At 35.2% G+C, this 15280-nt stretch overlaps 1 protein-coding gene across 2 annotated transcripts in view; it reads left to right on the forward strand.

The window, feature by feature from the left end:
- The window catches only part of LOC148949915 (potassium channel subfamily K member 2-like), a 225770-nt gene that overhangs the window by 179433 nt on the left and 31057 nt on the right, over positions 1-15280 (forward strand). The window lies entirely within an intron of this gene.

Genomic DNA, 15280 nt, shown 5'->3' on the forward strand with positions numbered 1-15280 from the left:
CAGGGGAGGGAATACAAGCCCTTAGAATAGCATAGGAAGGAACAAAAGGCAAGCAAATCCATAAGTACATGCTCTGGAAATGATTTTCCTATAGCTTCAAGCAAATAACATGGTAACTCCTATAGCTGTAGGCAAATAGCATGGTAATTCCTATAGCTGTAGGCAATTTCATTATAAGCATTCTACTATTATAGCTATAGTTTAATTAAATATTTAGTTGGTATTTTGGTTATGCTAGGTTACTTATTTAATATAATGCCCTCTGGGCGGCCCCCCTTCCATAATTCTTTGTGGTAGTTTTTATAATTTTGTTACTAAAGTCATCATATTTTGTTTTATTTCATTAGCATTAACCAAACTTCACTTCTCGAGTGTGTATTATATAACCAACAAGTACCGAGATTACGAGCCTGATAAAACATGCACTGTTTAATTAAAAAATTAGGATGAAACACCCCCTAAATAGGGTGTGATTTGATGCTGCGATAAAAATCGCAGCATCAAATTCCTATTGAAAGAATCCTATTGCAGAGGTTCCCAGTTTTATTGTTTAAAAACACGAATTTTGCATTTTCGGGGAAATTTCATAACGGGTGCGTGTCTATTCGTTGTTTTTTGGGTTTTTTTTTTTCAGGGTTGAACCTTTTGAAGCAGGGTTGTATAATATCAGAATAGGGCTCATTCTAATGGAAACTAGAAGTTCTATTGTCTTTTTTAAGTAAGAAAAGAGATGTTGCTAGAGTAAAGTGCCAATTTCTGCCATTTTGTTTCCCAAATCAAACTTGTCGGCCCAAACAGGGCCAAAACACTCTCTAGTGAAATGCGATGTTCAACTATTTCAGATTATTGACAAGCTATATGTGCAATCTACAGGTTTCAGATTTTACTACAGCAAAGTACTGATTTCTACCATATTATTCTGCAAAACATAGCTTTGGCCCGAACAGGACTTAAGCAGCTAGACAAAACACCTACAATTACCAACTGGCTATATTGTCGTACTCAAACTTGCTTTCAGTTAAACACTAGTTGAACTTTAGTGTAAAGAGAGGGGGCATAGAAACTGAAGCCAGCTTATAATACCGTCTAGATAAAAATTATTGCAACAAGCACTGAAAAAGCAAATTATTTGAAATTTGACCAGCTTCCTTCATCCTAATCAACCCATCTCTATAATTAATATTAGTAATTGGATCTTAGTTATGATTCTACAAGGTTTCTATAAATGTTAATAGATTTATGAAATTACATTGATTTTTGTTAATTGATTTATGATTTATGTTAATTAATTGATTTATGAGTCACAAAATAAAGAAAGCATTTAGAGTTATATGTTTTTTTAATACCTAAGGGGTAACAATCTTAATATGACCCTAATTCCACTAGCATGAAACACTTTCAACTATCAGCCTAGATTCCTTTTCCAAGTCTCTCAACCACTGATCTGAAGGCTTTCCACTACTCATGAATATCAGATTGAAAGTTAGTCTGGCTTTCTAGCCAGTCCAGCTGGCTTCTCCCCTCGTAGTTTTTGAAAGGGTCAAAGAAGACGGTGGTAAACAGGATACGGTACTGGTGCATTATAAGTAAATCACCGCTATAAACTGTTCAAGGAAATCAGACACGAAACCTGTCAAAACCCGTCAAACAGCTATTTGCAAGAGCTAAATGGAATGCAAAGCGTGGTTTCTCATGGAGTTTACAATATTTAAACGTTTGTTTTGGGGGTTTTGGGGGGGGGGAGAGATACCTGGGTTAGGTTAGGTTATGTATTCAATATATGCTATGCTTTACCCCCCCCCCCTCCCGTAATGTGCAAATATACAGCCCAAATTTGTTTCTAAGCTATTATATATTCATCCTATTTCATTTTATTTCAATAGCATTAACCAAACTTGACTTCTTTGGTGTATAGCGCTGGTTTAGTTATAATGCACCAGTAGCCAGGATACTAATGCTATAATACCAAGCCGTTTGAGCAGTTTCAAGGTTATAGTTGCTACTAACAATTAAATAAAAAAAACAAGTATTTTTAACTGAAAGAAAGGAACGACGTTAAAACTCAAAACGAACAGAAATTATTCCGTATATGAAAGGGGCTGTCCCCTTCTCAACCCCTCGCTCTTTACGCTAAAGTTTTTTATTGTTTAAAAAAATAGAGTTGTGAGAAAGTCAAACTTTAGCGTAAAGAGAGAGGTGTTGAGGAGGAGACAGCCCCTTTTATATACGGAATAATTTCTGTTCATTTTAAGTTTTAACGTCGTTCCTTACTTTCAGTTAAAAAAAACTTGTTTTTTTTTTATTTAATTTTTGAACGTTCTTGAATTAATGCAGGTTTTGATTTTGGCTCACCGTACAGGAATAATTAAAACAAAATTTGCATATTAATTTTAATTTTATATGGTTAAATGGCTTTCTCGAAACTTGTTTAATTTTATTTACGAACGTTTTTATTAATAATAAATATACGTAACTTACGAATTAACTTACGTAACGAACTTCTATATTCACATATTTTTAATACGTATATTAGGGGGTTCGCCCCCCAGTCAATACCTTGCTCTTTAAGCTAAAGTTCGAATTTTGTTCAATTCCTTAAAAATGACCGCTTAATCACAAAGGCCTTTAATTAGAATAAATAGCTCTTATGAAAGTACTAAAAAATCTTTGGCTTCAAGAGCCAATCATATACGTAATATTTTCTGTTCGTTTTAAGATTTGATGTTGCTGCTTACTTTCAGTTGAAAAACTTGTTTTGTTTTATTTTATTTCTGATCTTATTTTAAATAATGCTGGGAAATCCGGCGTCCCCTTCATAGCAATGTCCCTTCCCTCATGAAGACTTCCTTAATGGAAAGATTCTTCCACAAAACCCCTAAACCACCCCCCCCCCATTCCCTATGAAAACCAGAAAAAATCCCCCCTGAAAACGTCTGTATAGTTCCCAATAACCAATACTATATGTTAAGATTGGGTAATGTTCATAACTTTCAGCCCTCCTCCCGGGGACTTTAGGGAATTGAGTCATCCTAAAAGACATAATTATCATATTTTTGACCATATTAAACGAAAGGATTATGTAACAATTTTGATAGGGTGACTTTGGGAAAAAAATGAGCGTGGGAGAGGACCTTGTTGTCCTCCATTTTTTGGTCACTTAAAAAAGGCACTAGAACTTATAATTTCCGTTCCAATGAGCCCTCCCACGATATTCTAGGACCTTTGGGTCGATATGATCACCCCTGGGGAAAAAAAACAAAAAAAAACAAACAAACACGCACCCATGATCTTTCTTCTGGCAAAAAATGCAAAATACCGTATTTTTGTAGATAGGAGCTTGGAAATTCTATAGTAGGGTCTTCTGATACACTAACTCTGAGGGTGTCATTTTCATTAAGGTTCTATGTCTTTTAGGGGTTCTGTCCCCCTTTTTTCAAAAATCAGCCAAATTTTCTCAGGCGCGTAACTTTTGATGGGTATGATTAAACTTGATCAAAATTTTATATTTGAAAACAGCATTAAAATCTGATTCTTTTGATGTATCTACTTACCTTAGACCTTAGATCCGCCTGTGCCTCCAGCGGCACCCAGGGCATCAATAAGGAGCCGCCAATCTTCCCGCCGGTTTGCTGCTGCAAGTATGTCCTCCCACTGAGGTTGGATTGATGTGTGCAGGTTACGGATATTTGTCTGGTACGTTTGACGCAGGGTGTTTCTGGGTCTGCCCCTGCGGTGTGGACCCGATGGCTGCCAATGGAGCGCTGCATTTGGTAGTTGGAGATTTTCCATACGTAGTACGTGGCCAAGGTATCTCCATCGGCGGACTCTTATGATATATGTCACAAGAGGCTGGCCAGTCTTGTCACGGATGGATTGGTTTGTTATTCTCTGCTGCCAACAGATGTTGAGAATTCTTCTGAGACATGTGTTTTCAAAAGCAAGTATTCTTCTCTCATGTTCCTGGTTCAGGTGCCAGGTTTCGGCTGCGTAAAGCAGCACTGGCATAACATTGCTATTGAAGAGTCGTAACTTTAGCCGTATAGAGAAGCTTTGGGACCACCATTCTTTCTGTAATCTATTGAAGGCCCCATTGGCATGGCCGATTCTTGTGAGCACTTCTTTGGTGGTCGATCCGGTACTTTCCATTATGCTTCCCAAGTATTTGAAATGGACGACTTGCTCTATGTTTTGGTCTCCACAAGTGATGCTCAAGGGTAAATATGTGGTAGCCATGTATTTTGTTTTCTCATTATTTATTTTCAGGTCGACATGGTCAACTCTCTCCCTCACTTTGTCAAGGAGTTCTTGGAGTCTTTGCTTGCATGATTCTAGGACGGCGATGTCGTCAGCGAAGTCTACATTCCTGAGGTGTGTTTCTGGATTCAGCTGGTTTCTGTCTCTGCTTGTACTTTGTAGTATGAAATGAATGACGATTAGGGAAAGTAGTGGTGACAAGACACAACCTGGCTTAACTCCTGACAGAATGCGGAAGAAAGGGATTTGGCTATCTGGCGTCTTTACTCAGCATTCGCTATCTTCATAAAACACAACAATCAGTGAAACTATCTATTCACTCCAGGACTCCGGGTATCTACTGGGAATCCGTAATGCAGTAGGATCTTCCACAGACTTCGGCGGTCTAATGAGTCAAATGCCTTCTCAAAATCAATGAATATCGTATAGATTTTGGAGTGCCATTCTCTGCTTTCTTTCGTCAGTAGCCGTAGGGTAAATATCAAGTCTGCAGATGAACGGTTTGGTCTGAATCCATGTTGCTCGTCACGAAGGTGTCTCTCGAGCTGCGAGCTGATTCTCTGCAGTAAAATGTGCGTCAGCAATTTGCTAGGTATGGAAAGCATGCAGATTCCTCGCCAGTTGCCTGGGAAGGACGCATCGCCTTTCTTAAAGATCCTCAAAAGCGTGCTGCATTTCCAATCCAAAGGTATTTTGGCGATCGTCCAGATTACTGCGAACAACGCTGTCCAGAACTTGAGGCAGGTCATAACAGTCGCTTTGATCATTTCCGCGGATATCCTGTCTTCGCCAGGCGACTTCGTATTTTTCAGCTTCTTTGCTGCTGCTATAATTTCAGTGGATGACGGTGGATCCGTGCTGATATCTAAGGAAAACAGTGTTGTTGCTGGGATCTCTGGGGGATCCTCTGGCGGAGGTCTATTCAACAGCTTCTTGAAGTGACTGGCCCAAACTTCGTTTACGTCAGACTGCTGTGTTATCAGGATGCCCGAGGGGTCTGTTACTGGTCCATGTTGAATAGAGGATTTTTTTCCAATAATCTCATTAGTGATTTTATAGACGGCTCTTGAATCACCTCTCTCCGCCGCCTCTTCTGCCTGCACTGCTTTTTGCTCCAGCAGGTTTCTCTGGTCTTTTCTAGCACTCTTCTTTACCTCTTTATCCGCGGCTCCGTATTCATAGTTTCTGAGTATCTGTTGGTCGGGGGTTTGTCTTTGGATAAGTGATGCTTTTAATTTTTTCCTTGTCTCTATGAGTTTCCATGTTTGGTCAGATAGCCACTGGTACTTTGGCTTTTGCGATACCCAATAGTGGCTTTTGCGGCATCGTGAAAGCACAAATTTATGCTTTCCCAGTATTGATTGCTATCAGCATTATCTAGTAAAGACAAGGCTTCAAATCTATTCCGCATCTCTAGTTTAAAGGCTTGGTTGAATTCTCTCAACCTCAGTTTCTCCGAGTCAAAGACTAGGTTTAAGGGAGCCTTATTTGCTTTTCTATTTCTTTTCAATTTGAGGCGGATTTTTGCTGCCATCAGATTATGATCTGAGCCAACGTCAGCTCCTCTATATCCCCTTATATCAAGTAGGCTTGGTCTCCACTTCCTGCTTCAAAGACAATGGTCAATCTAATTTTGGGTGTGGCCATCGGGAGATATCCAAGAATATTTGTATACATCCCGATGAGAAAATAGGGTACCTCCGGTTACTAGGTCGTTAAGGAGCGAGAAGTTGATAAGTAGTTCTCCGTTTTCGTTTCGCTGGCCCAGGCCACGCTTGCCGAGAACCTCTGGGGAAAACTATCGGTCGTTCCCTACTTTTGCGTTAAAGTCTCTTAGAAAACATGCTATTTCGTACCGTGGTATGTCGTTTCCCACGGAGTTGAGAGCTCTGTAAAATTCGTCTTTTGATTTGTCGGTGACGTCATTGGTGGGTGCGTAGCATACTACTACTGACAGTTTCACATGCGCGCCGATGAAGCGGGCTTTCAGGATTCTAGGTGACACCGGTGTCCACTGTAGTAGAGCTTGGGAAGTATGTTTTGTCATCATTAGGGCTACTCCGTATTCACGCTTTTGCTGCGATCCACTGTATATAATGGTCACATCTCCATCCAGTTTATTTGATCCAGACCCTAGCCATCGAACTTCCGACAGCCAGAAGGTCAAGGTGGTAATCTTCCAGTGCTCTTAGCACTTGTTCAGTCTTGGAGTCTTGAAACATTGTGCGGATGTTCCAGAAACAAAATTTGAGGTGTTGTTTCGCATTCATAAATCTTGTCCGTGAGCATGCAGAGGTCGTCATCAAAAGGGGGTTTGAAAATCCGAGGCTCAAACTTGATGTTTCAGTTGCAGTTAGAATTCCCCCCGAGGGCAGACCCTTGAGGTCCCAGATGTGTGTCGCAACCCCACTGCCCAACCCTCTCTCTTTATCCTGGCTTGTTTGATTCTTTTGATGTATCTACTGGTATCAATATCCCGTTTTCTACAGTTTTGGTTACATTTGAGCCGGATCGCTCTTTACTTACAGTTCGTTACCACAAGCTGTTTGATTTCTTGTGTTGTGTCTAATCTTAAAGTTTTGATGAATAAGGATGTTCCTTGGCTTATTATTCACCGTTTTAAAAGAAATGTTGCTAATAGCGAAGATGGGAACTATAAAATTTGAATGGTTCCATGCCTTTCTCCATCTAAGAGTAATCTGTTGATTTCTAAAAAGAAAAATTCATCTAAGAAGTAGGGCTACATACTTAGCCCTATGAAGTAGGGCTACATACTTAGCCCTATGAAGTAGGGCTACGCCCTTAGCCCTACGCACTATAAAGTAGGGCTAAGAAGCAAGGGCGGATCCAGGATTTTTTTTCGGGGGGGGGGGGGTTACTAATTTTTGACTTTTTAGGGGGGTGTTTTATTAATTTTTGACTCAGTTTTCGACTAATTTTACTGATTTTTACCTAGGTTTTACTAATTTTCAACTTGTTTTCGGCTCGGTCAAAAATTTCGGGGGGGGGGGTTCAAACCGGGTAAACCCCCCCCCCCCACCCCTGGATATGGCCTTGCTAAGAAGTATACAGCTAAAAAGTAGGGCTAAGTAAGTGATCAATTAGACGTTAAAATTATTTGAGATACCAATTAAATTATAGTTTCACTTAACAATACTTGACAAATTATAAGCGCCCACCTTGGATTATATTACAAAAAAAAATTGTACAAGTGTCTGAAACATGATCTTGTCATTTTTACTAATGTTACCGTGAAATCAATATTAGCTGTTATCTCGCGTGTATGTTGTTATGTCCAAGAAGTACTCGTGTCCGGGCACGGGTACGTGCTCGGGTATGACCATTTATCCTCTGCTTCAAAACTTCGGAGTGTTCCGAATTGAACTGAAACCTTCTGAATTTGTTGCTTAAACCTTGCTTCTAATTCTACAATAACAACTTTGGAAGAAAATTCAAAGATATTCAATTTATTGCATAATAGACTCACAGCTATTCCAATCCTCATTGGTGATTATCAAACTCCCCCTTTTAGAAGCGTTTTCTCAATCTGCACTGTAATCTCAATATTGCATAAACTATTTTCAAAAATTCTTGATAAAAATGGGGCAAAACAGACAACGTCAACCAATTTTCTAACTCACTTTCACGGAATTCAGAAATTCATCGGTTAATTCAATTATTTTTGGTTTCTGTGTGTATAGCTTTGCAGCAATACTAATTATCTTAATTTTCAATGAATTCCCAAGCAATAATTGCGTATTTGCACTGGTTCAGATTAAAAATAAAAATTCCTGGAAAAATCTCGAAGATTTCCTGAAAAATCTCAAAAATCTGGAGATGTACTAAAAAATTTCGTTACTAAGTGATTTGGACATGTATAGAGCTTTTTAAGCTAATATAGTCGTATTTTATCAATAGGTGCGCATATAACACCTCTTTGAGTCACTAATATATCCTCTTTACCTGCCTTCCCTATCTAGTTGAGCCCTTGAAGTATAACTGTAAGTGCAATTTCTCAAGAACTCCTCATAGAGGGCGTTGCAGCAGGGGGTGGGACCAAAAAAGTTAATAGTACCGCATTTGGACGCTAAATTTGGTCAGCTCCACTCCAAAAAAATCTTAGCGCTCACGTTATCCCACCACACATTGGGTCGCTTGAGAAAATAGGTGTTAACTTTAGGAGAGGGTCAAGGGCAACAATCACCCCCAAGACATCTTTTGGAGGCTGAATTTCAAAATAAAGATCTTTAAAGGGCGCTAGAGAATACTTTAGTACTCGCTAAGCTCCATACGATGGGGTCAAGCCTCCTCCCAATACAGAGGAAAAATCATCTATCCATTCAGGAAAATCCCTCATTTAGTGGCTGAAAAAAAAACCTGCTTTGCAAGAGCTATTTGGAGGCTATATTTGCTTTATCGAAAAAAATGAAAAAAAAATATCTAAGATTTGTAGGCAATTTGACGTTTCCCTGAGGAAAGAAATATTGTCTAGGACTTCGTTTTTATCTGCTTGTGCGAATGATTATGGAGAACTTCTTGAAGGCTATTTTATAAAATTGGACGCGGTTCCTTCTGTAATATTACCGGTTATAATTCGCCAAAATTACTTTATTTACTTTATTTACAAATTTACTAGCTTGCCCAAAATTTTAGGCCGTTTTTGTTTAAAAAAAAAAGTAACAAAAATCATTAGTTATAAATTTAGTCAAGCGAAAAATTAATATTTTTATCCAAACATTAAAGAAAATTAAAAAAAGATATTTGTCCGATTTTGCGTTAATATACCAGGGCCCTGGGGATCATAAGTAATATCCAGGATGTTTGGTGTTTGCTTGATTTTTGGTAATTTTCTGAAATGTGTTTTACGGAACTGGCAAAATATTCATTTAAGGTATTTATTAGTGTTCAGCTTATAGAATTTGCTTCGAAATTTATATGTTTAATATGCTCTAACTCGAATATTTTTTACATGTTCTCAGTATTAGTCATTATTTTTTCCCTATTAGTTCTTAATAAGTCCTTGTCAGTTTTAGTCTTTATTACTTCATATTTGGTCAGTTTTAATTCTTATTTATTCAGAGGATTCTAAGCGGCGTTCAGAATAATTAGTTATAGATGGATAGATATATAAGTATATTCTCAATAATATTAAATGATTGAAAATATTTAAAACAAAAAGGCTTTAAAAAAAGGCTTAAAAGGCTTTTTGCCTGTTTAACTGAAGGGCACCAAGGGAAGGGGATGGGGTTCAATCCCATTAGTATTATTCAACTTTTCATCTTGGTAGCTTAGATAATATATATATATATATATAGAAAAAAGTGTAACTAGTTTGTTTTTATGACTACATAAACATGATGCTTTCATGTATTTTAAACGCAAGTCCTTCAAAATAAAGTAAAAATCTAAGTTTATGGCGAGAAAAAATAAGTTCATGTAATCGTTCAAACATAAAACGACATAAATTACTATCAATAAATAAATGAAATCAGCACGAACGAAATTTAAAATGAATGAATACAGCAAACACAAATATAATGGACAATGATGCAAATAAACAAATGGATATTAAAAGGAAAAGAAATTTATATAAATTATCAAGTAGAGCTTAAAATAAACAGAATTTACCACAAACAGAAGCTATCACTCCTATACCTTCTAAGAAACAGTGCATCAATTGCGCATTACTGAAGTTTTATACTTTTAGCAGTGTGTTTTATATCTGCCATAACATCAACAACAACACAACAAAAATAGTATCACAAGGCTTATAAATAAAAGTGTTTTATATCTGCCATAACATCAACAACAGTACAACGAATATAACATCACAAGCCTAGCCAAGGTTTACAAATAAAAGTGTTTGATATATTCCATAACATCAGCAACAGCAAAGCAAAAATAATATCGCAAGGCTAGCCAAGGTTTATAAATAAAAGTGTTTTGTATCTACCTTAACATCAATAACAGCGCAACGAAAATAATATAACAAGGCTAGCCAAGGTTTACAAATAAAAGTGGTTCTACCCTCTCTAAGCCCATTAAATGGATCGAGGGCCGTCTGCATCTTATCGAAAACTGTATCTGTTCTGAAAATTATGGCTCTATTTGTCAAAACTGAAAACAAAATTAATATTAGCGGAAAGAATTAGTGAATGTAAACTGATTGCTTAATGTACAGTAATATTAATTAAGTCTGAGCAGTTTTTCTTTTTTCAAGCTATAATTATAAAAGAGAAAAGTTTTCAACATATTTTGTTTAAAGGGTATTTAAGAAAAAAGGCACTAGAACTTCCTTTTACCAGTTAAAGGAGTCCGTCGTCATGATTTTACAACCACCCATTCTACGAAAAAGTAGCTTAGAAAACAAAAATCGAATAAGTAAGACATAAAAGGCATATGGTTCTTTACTTAAGCAGCGCTAAAGTTCTACTGTAGTCAAACATTGTTGATTTATTACTATTTCTTTATTTTATTTTAATTACTTTATTTGAATATATTGTTAATTATTTACCTGTTAAGCAAATAGCTTGTCGCTGCACTATCGGTACAAGACTTTGGGACTATAAAACAGCGGAAAAAAATTCAAGTGTGATATACCACAAACGCAAACATCTGCTCCTGATTTAAAACAACATTTCCATAGGAGTATCATAGCTTTTGACTTTTATTTTCGTAATGCTTTGTCATTAACCTGACATGTGAAAAATACTTTTAATTCCACCGTTATGTATGCTGTTATCAATAATATATTTTGAATATGGTTGCTGATGGAGGTGCCAATTTGCAAAATTATACAGGAGGAGGTAAAGATTTTGCTAAAAAAATTTTAATGAATATACACAAAAAAATTATTTCTTAAAACCTACAGGGGCAATTAATTAACTTTTCTGGTAATTTTCTTCTCTTTTTATGGATTTTTTAGTGGGTAATCAATTTGTTTAATCTTTTTAAGTTTTTTTTCCCTTTGGATTTCCCCTTCCGGATGTGAAGCCAAAATATTTGGACGTTCTTTATTATTTATATAAGAAAATCTTATTAAAATTTTCACTGTTTTTAATTAAATATTTTACCTGTTTTTAAATTATAATTTCTTTTTATGTGCAAATGGAAAAGTAGTGTGATTTAGGGAACCGTTATTTTAGAGATAGCAATTATTTTTTGCTTTTCGTTAAATAAACATAATCTTTGATTGATTAAATTGTGAAGACTTACCTGAAGTAGGTATTCTGCCCGAAAGGCTATGCCCCAGATAAATCATTATCAAAGTAGCTTTGTTGTTGACTCCAACGAATGCCTTTGAAATTTAAAACTAAGCTGTCATCTAAAAATTCTACACCTTGGTGGACGTGGTGAGACTAATGGAATGCCTAGTTTAATAAGATCTTTAAATAAGCTATCAAGGAAGAATTTAATAAAAGCATTCTGAATTGAAAAAAAAAATACAACATGTATCTCTGAAACTAAATTAGTTTATGATACAGTTTGTATTTTAGCTAAATAAAACTTTATTTCGAAGTATAAAAAATCTGATAAGATTGTTCATAAAGATAATAGATTATATTTGTCTGTTAATTTTAGTACTAAACAAATAGAAGATATTAACTTGCCCAGAATCTTAAACCAGCGGAGAGTGAAAAATGCCCTTCCAAGTAATTTGAGGTATAAGGATAGTCCGATTTTAACGTATAAATTTTCAAAAAACGATTGGTCAAATGATTTTTAACTATAATTTAATACTTAAAAAATTTGACAAGGAGAGTAATTGGAAACCGGTTTGTAGTTGCGAGCAATGTTTACCGTATGTGAATCAAACTTACGAACATGTTGCAACAGGGGATTTGTCCATTATAAAGCATCTTAATCTTCAGAATATAATGAAAATAGGGTCTAAATTCCGTCTTTCCTACCACATAAGGCCAGCAAGTATTCTTAGTGGATTAAAGAATGACTTAAAAATTATCTATTGATAATTGGTGCAAGAAGGAGAAAATTACTAAAGAAAGTTTTCAAGATAGGATGAATTTGATTTTGACTAGGGCACAAAATAGCATATATAAAATTAATCCAAATAATTCTGACAAAAATTCAATATTTTATAATGCAAATATGAATCAAGCAATAGCTAATATACAGAATGAATTTGTAATTTTACCAGTTGATAAAGCTAGCAATAATTTTGCCATAATTTGTCAGAAACTACGAACAACAAATATTTACGAACAACAAATATATACGAAAATGCTCATCTAGAGGAGAATAGTTTAATTGAAAATATAGAAGAAAGAATTTGAAAAAATTCAATATTAAAATTAATGATAATGATAAAAAGTTTTGTTTCTTATATTGGACGGTAAAATTTCATAAAAATCCACCAAAACCACGTTTTATTGCTGGGGCAGCGAAGTGTCCAACCAGAATTGCGGCCACTGACCTATCTTTAATCTTAGGAGAAATTAGAAATAGATTTAAAGCATATTGCTGTGGAATTAAAAATTTTTCTAACTTTAATCCATATTGGAGTGTTAGTAATTCATTACAAGTGATTTCTTTGGCTATTGTTTCAGCTAAAATAGTCGATTCATTTGATTTTATTACTCTGTATACAAATCTGTCACTTAATTTAGTACTCGAAAAATTGAAAACGGTCATTAAGAAATCTTTTCTTTTGTCTAATATTGGATTTCTGAAAATTGATACTTTTAATAAAAAAGCCCGATGGACGAATTTCTTTAGAAGTACTATTAGTTCAAGATGCTAATGCTTGGATATGATATGCGATTTATTGGAATTTGTTTTGTTCACTACTTTTATAAGGTTTAATCGTAATTTATATAAGCATAGTATTGGCACTCCTATGGATGAGAACATGAGTTCATATATAGATGAATTGTTTTCAAGTAAATTAGAATGTGAACATATGATAAATAAAAATAGAGTAAATAATGTAAACTATTCCCTTTCAAATATTAAAAGATATCTGGATGATCTCTTTTATTAATAAATTACGCGGAGTTTATGGAAATTTTGAAAAATATTTATCCACAAGAGTTAATTCTGAAACTTATCTATGGGACAGGACACTCTGACCATTTCTTAGATTTAACCATTAATATTTCAGATAATAATAAATTAGTTTTTAAAGTATATAATAAAACTGATGATTTTAATTTTGAAGTAATTAATTTTCCGTTCCTCGAAAGTAATATACATTCAAATACTACTTATTCAGCTTATTATTCCCAATTATTTAGGTATGCAAGAATTTGCAGTAATTACACAGATTTTAAAAATAGATGTAAAACGCTTAGCCAAGAACTGGTCTTGAGGTTTTTCTGCCAATAAAATTAGTTGGCAATTTAAAAAGTTTAGTTTTCTGTATCATGAACTTTTAGGTAGATATAAAAAAAATTATAAAGAAATACTGAAAGATATTTTAATATAATTTCTCTTTCACTTTTCTTTTTTGGATTTTTGTATTTGTACATTGTTTCCAAACCAGCTTGAAGGACTTTAAATCTATAATTGCTTCCAGATACAAATAAAACACTTTGTTTTAGAACTCACATCCGGACCAGTCTTTAATTGTTCCAGAATTGTTTTTTCGTTTCATTGACCCACGGGATTCCATTAAGGGTAGAACAAATCTTATTTTGTATGTATTTTTTGAATAGTTTTACTAGTATGCATGTATTTCACAAGTTTTACCTAACATAGGAATGCCATAAAAGATCTTATGGTAGACGCTCCACTGTGCCGGGTAAAGAAAGTAAAGCGTCGAAACCCATTAAGGCAGGTGGTATTCTTCTGATGAGCCCTAATGAAAGGCTACTGCTTGGAAATAATTCGTTAAATTTAAGGTCTTTTTGCTTGTAAATTTACAACGGCTTACATTCATTGATGACGACTTTGCATGGATTTGGACATTTCGATTTGGTTGACGGTTCGGTTATACTGTTTTGTCCTAGGTAATTGGATAGATGAGTAAGGTTAAAACCTCGTTCAAGTGCGCATTTATCTCAATAGCTGGATTAGGATGACAGTTCTTTTCTTCTTCTCTCTCTCTCCTTTATTTTTTTTTTTTTTTTTTTTTTGCCAAGTAATTACCTCTAAAACATTATAAGGTATAAGGAGCTGGAGATTGAAACTGTGTACCGAGAAATACTTACATAAATATACCACACACAATAAAACTAGACAATATCATGATCCCGGAGCAAAAATGTTCATATTGTTGATAACAATCACAAATACATTAATAAACAAATTGAAAAAAAAAGATCTGATACATTATTATCGATTTTATTCCCATTCAATTTTAATCCATCTTGGAGGTAAAATACCAAGCAGTCCCATTCTTAGCTCAGACTGAAATTGATCAATTCGTAATTCCGTAATACTTGGCACTGGTGGATCTAGGGCGTCAGGGACCCCCCCCCAAGATTTGTTCTGGCGCCCTTGTTCCTTTTTTCGGTTGTTCATTCTTTTCTGAAGATAATTATGTCAATTTGGTTAATTATTAGTGCCCTTGTCACATTGGCCATCCCTCCCCAAGATTTTGCTAATTGGTGCCCATGCCACATTGCCCCCACCTCTAAGATTTTTCTCTAGATCTACCCTTGATACTTGGGCTAATCTTATTCCAAATGTTAAAATAAATTAAATATTATCCAATAATGATTCAAAGAATCAATCGTAATTATGTGACAAAATTAGCCGAAAACTTAAAAGAAAAATGACGAAATTTTAATTTGTGCGAAAATTTTAATTTCTAGAAATTTTTCTTAAAATAAATAAATTCTTATGTTTAGTGTCGTCTATCTAGGATAAACAAGCAGAGCATAGTTTATCCTTCATTACTTGAATATTCTATGAACTCTGCGCTAAGTCGTTTCCTGCACACTCTAAGTCTGTTAGCCTCAGGTTTGCCAGTCCTAGTGATTTTTTTCTCAATATTTTGGCGATTTGTTTGACCTGATGGCAACCCTGGTTAGTTCAAAGCTGGTAAACAGGTTGTATCTATACC

This window comes from Artemia sp. Qi Xiang Cuo, chromosome 7 (genome assembly GCF_049724085.1).
Source record: "Artemia sp. Qi Xiang Cuo chromosome 7, ASM4972408v1, whole genome shotgun sequence".
Lineage (NCBI taxonomy): Eukaryota > Metazoa > Arthropoda > Branchiopoda > Anostraca > Artemiidae > Artemia > Artemia sp. Qi Xiang Cuo.